The sequence below is a fragment of the Schistocerca piceifrons genome, chromosome 8 (assembly GCF_021461385.2).
Source record: "Schistocerca piceifrons isolate TAMUIC-IGC-003096 chromosome 8, iqSchPice1.1, whole genome shotgun sequence".
NCBI lineage: Eukaryota > Metazoa > Arthropoda > Insecta > Orthoptera > Acrididae > Schistocerca > Schistocerca piceifrons.
The window spans coordinates 291,403,160-291,412,786 of NC_060145.1; positions in this window are offsets into that span (position 1 = coordinate 291,403,160).

Sequence of the window (9,627 nt, forward strand, 5' to 3'; positions counted from 1 at the left end):
CAGTCTCAGGACTGAAGACCACAACAACAACACCGCTGAAAATGCTCTTTCGCACAAATAAGTGCTTCAAAATGGTAAATACAGTTTCAGTGCTTGTTCTGCTCTGCTGGGATACGCCGTGAGGTATTTCACCCAAAATAAAGGCTTATCCATCTTCTCAAAGTCATCCTTCACTGCAGAATCGTTTTTAATTTCTAAGACTTCCTCTTGTAGTCTGTCTTTCAACACATCCACGTCAACGTGAAATGGATCCGTCGCTAGCCTGTAATAAATTTTATCATCACAACTGTTAGGGAAGTATCGTTCGAATTCATCAGTGAGGTGCTGCAAATGGTTTGATATTTTACTCTTAGTATCAGTATCCTAAAAATCGTTTTGAAATCGGGCTTCTTCCGGGATTCCAAACAATCTGGGAGAGCAGGAATAATAGCAGGCTAAAATTTTATGTTTCCATAGTTGCAACTTATCAGTAAACACTTTGATGGCATCTCGATGAAAAATTATGTTTGACTCTCCACCTTGTAATTTCAAATTCAATGTGTTTAAAGATTCGAAAATATCTGACAGATATGCCGATGCAACATGAACACCGGACTTTCTAAATTCCACATACAATTCAGTTTGTTTGTCATTTTCCAAAAACTGCATCACTTCGTCTCGAAGTTCAAATAATCTTCCTAGCATATTTCCTTTTGAGAGCCAGCGTACTTCTGTATGAAGTACTCTGCTCAGAACGAACACTTGTACTAGTTTCGCATTCACGTCGTGCACATTTTTCTGATGACAAAGGGCATAACCCTGGCGTCCAAATTACGAACCTGCCAGTTCATTTGAAGCATATACAGTCTATTAAAGTCACTGTAATCGTATCACATGGGGATCCGCGGGCTGACAGGGTAATAAAACGGCATTTTTGCAGTTACGCGGTATAAGTGATTATTACTCTGATGAACATAGCCTACTACAGCTAAAAGTTATAACATGATTACGTTCAGTTCGTGTGTACAAATGTACGGAATAGTTAATACCTGACTTTTCTGTTTTCCAATTGTCAGAAGTAAGTTGTTTACAAATCTGATATTTTAGAATTAACGCATATCGCCTTCGTAATTTTGAGAGTTTCTGTGTGTGACATTCTAAACGTGATCTTCAAAAGCTCTAGGATAGGTTATTGAGATAGGATTGCGGGAAGTGGGACGCCAAACTATTGCATTTAGCACCATAATCTATCATTAATACCTGCACATTCACTTTTATTAAAATATCGATATTAAAAAGAAATATTAGGTTTATACCACTAACTCCACCCGCGTCCCCCTTGCAATATCATCAGCCCCCCAGTTCGGGAACCTCTGAACAAAGGGGTCTTTCTTTGAAAAGTTGATTACCAGTATCCGTTGTGTTGTTGGCAAAATGAAGTACACTAAGAATCAAATGAAATCTGTCTCTCGACATCACTTCTCCGAAAATAGGCATTGGTAACAAAGAATCTCTTGACCAATAGTCATGTGACAGCTTCTTTACAAGGAAACAATAAAATTCATCACATCTATATCTTCCCACGTAGTCATACGAGAAAGAACGGGATGTTTTTCCATAAAGTAATAGAAAAACTTATTGCTTTCTCGTACAATGAATTCCACAAATGACGGTGAAGTAACTGAAAACAATTCAGGGTTGAACTCCTGCGTCTGAATCACAACTCAGTCCTGTATTCGCGCCATTGAAAGGATGCACTTCTGGGTGGAATTTGTTTTGTGACCAATTTTCAGTGCATGGATGCTTCACCATATTCGTTGAAAGTTCACATTCACTATTACTTTCATCGTCGTTGAAGGAAGATTCCAAAATGACACGCCTTGGGGTTTCGCGTGTAATACCTGTTGAGGTTGACAGTTGAGGTGATGCGGGTCTTCATTCAGAGCAAGCATCTTCATCTGACAATGATGTGACAAATTCTCAGTATCACTTTTGGTAAGTATGTTCAGCAACTCCCGCTCGGACATGCGAGGTCGTTTTGACATCCTAAACAGTTGAATGTTGTTAATTGTGCGTAACGCACAGAGTATTCGCACAGATCGATAAATGCTCAGTTATTGTCTATAAGTCATCCACAGGATGGACAGTTAGCATGAACAGCAGGAAGTGATGAGACAACGCTACACCGTCTGTTTACAAACTGCTGCTGTTGGTGGGAGTCACGTGACTGGCCTCGTAGTGGGGCACACTGGCATTCATCCGTCTTATGACGAACCTTGTAGACAACACACATTGCCGTTGGCACGTCATATGACGGGCCTCGTAGCAAGGGCATGTTCTGTTTGGTCCATCATATGATGGGGCCCCGTGCTTAATTGGTTAAAAACCATAAAATAACAAACCTATTAAATGCAAAATCAATTTCATGTTGCAGGGAAGGTAAGCCAATAAGATCGCCATGTAAAGGTTTGAGTGGCCAATATATGGGTTGGCCAAGTGAATAAGCTTTTAATTACTAAACTAGTCATTGGTGCAAAAATAATGTTAAATGGAAGGAATAACAGCATACAATAGCAATTACATCAATCAACACACAACTGTAAAAAAAACCCAGACCACTCGGATGAGGCTGGATAGGGAGGAGGGGAGGGGGGGGGTTGTTGGGAAGGAAGTTGACAAAGAATAGATACAAAATAAATCCCAAAGCTAGTAATATATGTAGTAAAATTCCAGAAATTACGATTTCCTGTACGGAAGGTAGCCCTGCAGGAAAAAAAACTGTTAGGTTAAATAAGTATATAGATATAGTTTGTAACACTGGTCATTAACGTAAACTAACAGCATTAAGTGGAAGGAATTAAACCACACAATGGCAACGATGTAATCATGAATCTGCCAGCGACCATCCAGACAAGGAAAACAGGCTGGACAGTGGGCAGAGGGGAGGCAGTGAGATCTGTTGGAAAGGAAGTTGAAAAATGACATATATATATATAAAGAAAAGATAGTAATGTGTATGTATAATTCCATAGTCTGACCATACTTTCATGTCCACAAAGTAACTCCATAGTATAAAAACTATTAGGTTAAGCAGTTAAATGACTATAGAACAATGTTGGCATCATAGTTGACATTGGTCGTTAGTGTAAAAGAACATTAGGATGGAAGGCATTACAGCATTCTCAAGCAATGACATATAATGAACATAGAATTGTTAATCAGTCAAGGATCATTCAGGTGAGTAAGCTAAGGGTGGAGAGGGGAACAGTGGGGTCTGTTGAAAAGAAAGCTGACAAATGATAAATTTAATGTAAATTCTAGAGATAGTAACATATGGGGAGAATTCCAGAAATGTGACCATAATTCCGTGTGTTGAAAATAACCTAATAGAATAAAGACCAGTATGTTGTTACAATTGTGTACTGTCACTCCTTCCATCACAATAACCAGCTACGTATACGAAGCCAATGTTATACTATTCTTGTGTAATTATTTAACCCATTGGTCTTTATCTTACAAGGCTACTTTCTGTACAAGGAATCATGATCTTGTTTGTGGAATTCTACGTACGTATGTTACTATCTAAAACATCTGCCCATTTGTCAACTTACTGGCAGATCCCACAGTCTGCCCCCCTCTGCCCACTCTCCAGCTTCAGCTTCTCTCATGTGGATGATCCCTGGCAGAATTTATGATTTTATGTTTACTTTACCGGTATATCATCGCTGTTGTATGCTGTAATTCCTCCCTCTTTAATGTTGTTACTTTACATTAATGACCAGTATTGCAAACTACATTCCCCATTTCTATGTAATTATATAACCCAATGGTTCCCTTCTGTACATGAAATTATGGTCATGTTTCTGGAATTTCCCCTACATTCAGGGTGAATCAAAGAGAAAGAACAGATTTCATTTCTTTATTACTGACCAATTGTGAAATATCCACACACAAATTACCCTTCCAGTAGCATGTTAAGGTTCAAAGTTTTATGTTTGCGCAGCCATATACCATACACTCAACATGTGTTGATCAAGAAACATCGAAATGCTGTTCCATTTCGTTCCAGACATGAATCAACAGGTCCCTGTTTATTGAATTGACAGCTTCAAGAGTTAGATTTCTCAGATTTTGAGAAATGTAGCTGTCATATGTGGGGAAAATGATTCTGTATTTTGTGCACCCCTACAGAAAAAAATTACAAGGTGTATGATCTGACGAACTGGGAGGCAAAAAAAACAGTGAACAAGATCTTGCTGTTCACCTCTTCCAATTCAATGTTGTTGGATGGTGGTGTTAGTATAATGTCTCACTTCAAGGTGAAAGTGAAGTGGGGGTGCTGTCATGCATAAAAATGAAATCTTTGGAATCTTCACGAAGTTGAGGAAACAATCAGTGAGAAGTGTCGGAGGGGTGCAAATTCTCATCAGATAGAGCGACAGTTAGTTGCCTCCTCAGGATGTGGGACCGCCAGTGTAAACTGGGCAGTATGCAGTTTGCCAAGGGAAAGGACACTTGCTATGAATGTGTTTTTGTAACAGCTTTGCATGTCTTCCTCCTGAGAATTTGTGAGTGGTAGGGAATCCAACACATTGTCAAGGTGGAGCATGTGCAAGAATGGAGGTGATGGTTGGGTTGACTGGACACAAGACATCCCTTTGTAGTTGACAATGTGCTGTCTGACAGATGATTGAACATTGTCTACAACGATGCCTGTATGTGGTTTTCCATTTTAGTGTGAAAAATGTGGGCAGTGAAAAATATCTTAAAGGCTGTCGAACAATAATTTGATTTGCCAGAAGAAGAAGAAGATAAGTTAGCCAACCAGGTGTATGGCCATGTCCAGGGAAAGAACTCTGGAAAGCATAAAAATATCATCTTGGAAGGTGCTTGTGAAGAAGGGAAAGAAGGCACTTGTCATAAAGAGACAAAGGGCACAATTCCTGAAGACTCAAGAGAGGGGTCAGCTTCTGAGCCTTCCCTGCCATGCTGCCAACACGGGATATTCAGCTCCACCTGCCGATATCAGTCTGAGCATCAGCGAGTAAAATGCACTACAGCTGTCATCCAAATCTGTCTGCCAATCCTGTTTTGTCTTATAGCAACCATGATTTAAAACCCTGGTAATGACCCTGATAATTCTGTCATTGACAATGAAGAAATTATTACTTCCATTTCAGACATAATAGTTAGTTTAAGAACAGTGGTCCAAAAGCACTTTTGTTTACAAAAATAAATGTTTGTGACTAATCTTAATGTTCTGGTGGTTGGTGGACCCAATCCTTTTATATAGTTTGCAAATGTCACATCCATATACAATTTTAAGTACTGTAAAAATTCTGCCACTACAAGTTCCTTGCCTCTGTCATGCCTTAATTGTTGTAACACCATGCCCAGTGTTTTGAGTTTCATTTGAAAATTGTGTAAGTGCGTCATATGCTTCAGATTTGTGTTTCACAAAAGAAAATTTGACAGAATTTACTTAAATCGTCTCTGAGAAGTTGACTGCCATCAGTGATTTTTATACACAAAAAAAAATCACAGAACAACCACCTATCGGAGGGACATAATTATCGTTGGTGTAATACTGCACAATAAGATACGAGAGGAAATAAAAAATGCTACTCATCCAATATTTAAAGCTAAACTAAAGGCATTTCTAAGAAAGCACAGTTTCTGTCAGAGAATTTCTGAATACATAACAAAATTAATTGTAATAGGTACCTAATTTTAAGTGGCCCACTATTTTGCTAATACTATGTATTATTGTAACTTATCTTTGACCTGTCCAATATCAATTGTACAATTTGTGCTGTATGATAAAACTGGACCAATAAAAAATCAAATCAAATCAGATCAGATACTGCAGAGGCTCATGCGTGACACTGTGTGCCACACACTTCACTCTGTTTAGTACAGTGTATCATGTAGTTTGTTGATGAAATATACACTGGGGATGAACGTGGCCTCTAAATGTGATCCTGGACTGGTGAGGTGTTATTAATTTAGCCTTGGTTGCAGTTTATGTTTATCACAGTTCTACTTGTAGTAGGATTCTTGCAGTCCATGCCAGTTACCATTACAAAGGCAATCAAAATTATCACTGCTTGCTATCAACTGTGTCCACAAACTCATCTTCATCAGAAAAAACTGATATTACTGGATCACTGGCGTAGAAATCTGATTCTTCCAACATCCTCAATTATTCTTCATCGGTGAAACCAGTCGTTTTTCGATGTTAACAATGTCGTGACATCCCATTAGCGATGGTACTGGGTCCATTAGAGTGAAACCCATTTATGCCTTACCAACAATTAATTTTATGTGATCATTCTACTTCAAATCATTCCGTACGCATACTCCCAAATATTATACAGAAATAACTGCTACCAGTGTTTGTTCCGCTATCATATAATCATACAATAAAGGATCCTTCTTTCTATGTATTCGCAATACATTACATTTGTCTATGTTAAGGGTCAGTTGCCACTCGCTGCATCAAGTGCCTATCCGCTGCAGATCTTCCTGCATTTCGCTGCAATTTTCTAATGCTGCAACTTCTCTGTATCCTACAGCATCATCCGCGAAAAGCCGCATGGAACTTCCGACACTATCTGCTCGGTCATTTGTATATATTGTGGAAAGCAATGGTTCCATAACACTCCCCTGTGGCACGCCGGAGGTTACTTTAACGTCTGTAGACGTCTCTCCATTGAGAACAACATGCTGTGTTCTGTTTGCTAAAAACTCTTCAATCCAGCCACACAGCTGGTCTGACATTCCGTAGGCTCTTACTTTGTTTATCAGGCGACAGTGCGGAACTGTATCGAACGCCTTCCGGAAGTAGAGGAAAATGGCATCTACCTGGGAGCCTGTATCTAATATTTTCTGGGTCTCATGAACAAATAAAGCGTGTTGGGTCTCACACGATTGCTGTTTCCGGAATCCATGTTGATTCCTACAGAGTAGATTCTGGGTTTCCAGAAATGACATGATACGCGAGCAAGAATCATGTTCTAAAATTCTACAACAGATCGATGTGAGAGATATAGGCCTATAGTTTTGCGCATCTGCTCGACTTTCGCCATAGAGGGTGGGGTTTCGGGTTCCGCTCTTCGACCATAGATACTAATAGACTGGGCAAGCAGTGCAGCGGCTATACGTCTGGCGTGGCTGCAACACAGAATCACGCAACTGTTGGCAGAACGTCGGCGGGAGTTCAAGGCAGCATTCTGATTCCTGATTTCACTTCCAGTATTTCTCAGTGGATTTCCTCCTAACTTCACCACATTAAATGTAGCTTATGTAACACAGCTAGAAGTGATAAATTATTGCGTAACCACTGTACAAATTTTGTTTTACAGCCATTACTTCACAATGAACTTTGTGAACTGCTGAAACACTTTCGATGTTCGGCAATATACTCGCCGCGAATATTTCAGTGGTACCAATTATGAGATGCATTCTCTACTCACAATACGCGTTATGCACTGCATAAAATGTAAATATTGCGTGTGTGTCTTTTAGGGCCTTCGTTGTAGAAAGTGTTATAGACTTCATAAATCGGCATAAACAACAAAAGCTGTAACGTAAACACACGTGTTCACATCGAATGTAACGAACTCAATTGTGTCGTTCACCCACAAAACGTAAAGCAGTTTCATTTGAAAGCTCTTTTTTGGTTTAAACAGTTTGTTTCGTAGATGTATCAAATAAGATATCTACAAAATCAGTACCTACTTACACGAATACTTGTTCCACAGATCATGAATACGATACTTCACAATGATGTGTCAGTTTAATGAAAGGTAGACCATTACATGACAATTCTTCCAATCACTTATTTATACCTAAAAAATCGTCTACTGCGTAGGAGCTGTCATTCACAGATTCTTTTAGTTTGATTTTAAATGCTGGTTGGCTATCTGTCAGGCTTTTAATGCTTTTTGGTAAATGACCAAAGATTTTTGTAGCAGCATATTATTTATCCCATACATTACAGCTTATTATCTGGAAACTAACATAGGCCATACAACTACCTTTTTGCAAATGGTATTCAGTATTTGTTTCTGATATTTGTATGTTTTGTAACTGGGAAGTACAAAATAAAACTGAACCGTGATGAGAAATCAAACACCTAACTTGTTTTTTCAAATTGTTCTCTAAAATAATACCAGCATAATTCACCCCTTTTTGTACCAAAGTCAGATTTAATCCAGCATAGTAAAAATCATCCTTTCTTCTTATGTAGTAGCAATGCACATTGCCATTGCTTTTGGAGTGGGAAGGGTTATTGGTAATAAATCTCTCTCTCTCTCTCTCTCTCTCACACACACACACACACACACACAATATATATATATATATATATATATATATATATATATATATATATATATATATATATATATATCTTCTTCAAAGTGCTTCGAACAGATGCGTGTGTGCGCAGTAGGCTTGAAATCTTTTCGTTTCACTGCCTGTATCCACATCTGCCTGCGCCCTTCGTCCTTTGGAAACCTATACGAAAGAGAAAAAGCAGCTTTGTAGCTTACCATTTCAAGAAATATATACGATTGCAATGTGCGCCTAGAAACACACACAGCACTTCAAACCGCCAATTTACGTAACTGTGGCGTTCTGGGTAAGGATATGATACACACAATAGTTTATCAGTGTTCAAGAAATACCACTAAATTATACTAATAATACTTACACGTGAAATTTAATGTTACTTCCCTTCACAAAACACTCGGTACAACCATAATCACAACAGGATACCACCATTGTTTTGCCAATAGTCACGTGGTATAGTAGTAGAGATGTTGGTGCCACGAAATATACGTCATGACCACTCTACCAATATCTATGGTCGAAGGTTCCGCTGGATAGGTCAGGAGTCCACTACACCCAACAGGCGGCTACACAGGTAGCAGGGGTTGTGAGGCGTGGACTGGGCGGTTTTTTAGGTTAGAAAGGGCAACAGTCTCAAAGGGTGTGGGGCAAAGTCACAACACGCGGGGACCAAGGAGCAGTCGGTACTGTAATTATAAACTGTCGAAGCTGCGTTGGTAAAGTGCCGGAACTTCAACCGCTGATAGAAAGCACCAAAGCTGAAATCGTTATAGGTATGGCTGAAGCCAGAGATAAATTCTGCCGAAATTTTTACAAAGGCACAGACGGTGTTTAGAAGGAATAGATTGCATGCAACCAGTGGTGGCGTATTTGTCGCTGTTAGTAGTAGTTTGTCCTGTAGTGAAATGGAAGTTGATAGTTCCTGTGAATTATTATGGGTGGAGGTTATACTCAACAACCGAGCTAGGTTAATAATTGGCTCCTTTTACCGACCTCCCGACTCAGCAGAATTAGTGGCAGAACAACTGAGAGAAAATCGGGAATACATTTCACATAAATTTCCTCAGCATGTTATAGTCTTAGGTGGAGATTTCAATTTACCAGATATAGACTGGGACACTCAGATGTTTAGGACGGGTGGTAGTGACAGAGCATCGAGTGACATTATACTGAGTGCACTATCCGAAAATTACCTCGAGCAATTAAACAGAGAACCAACTCGTGGAGATAACATCTTGGACCTACTGATAACAAACAGACCCGAACTTTTTGACTCTGTAAGCGCAGAACAGG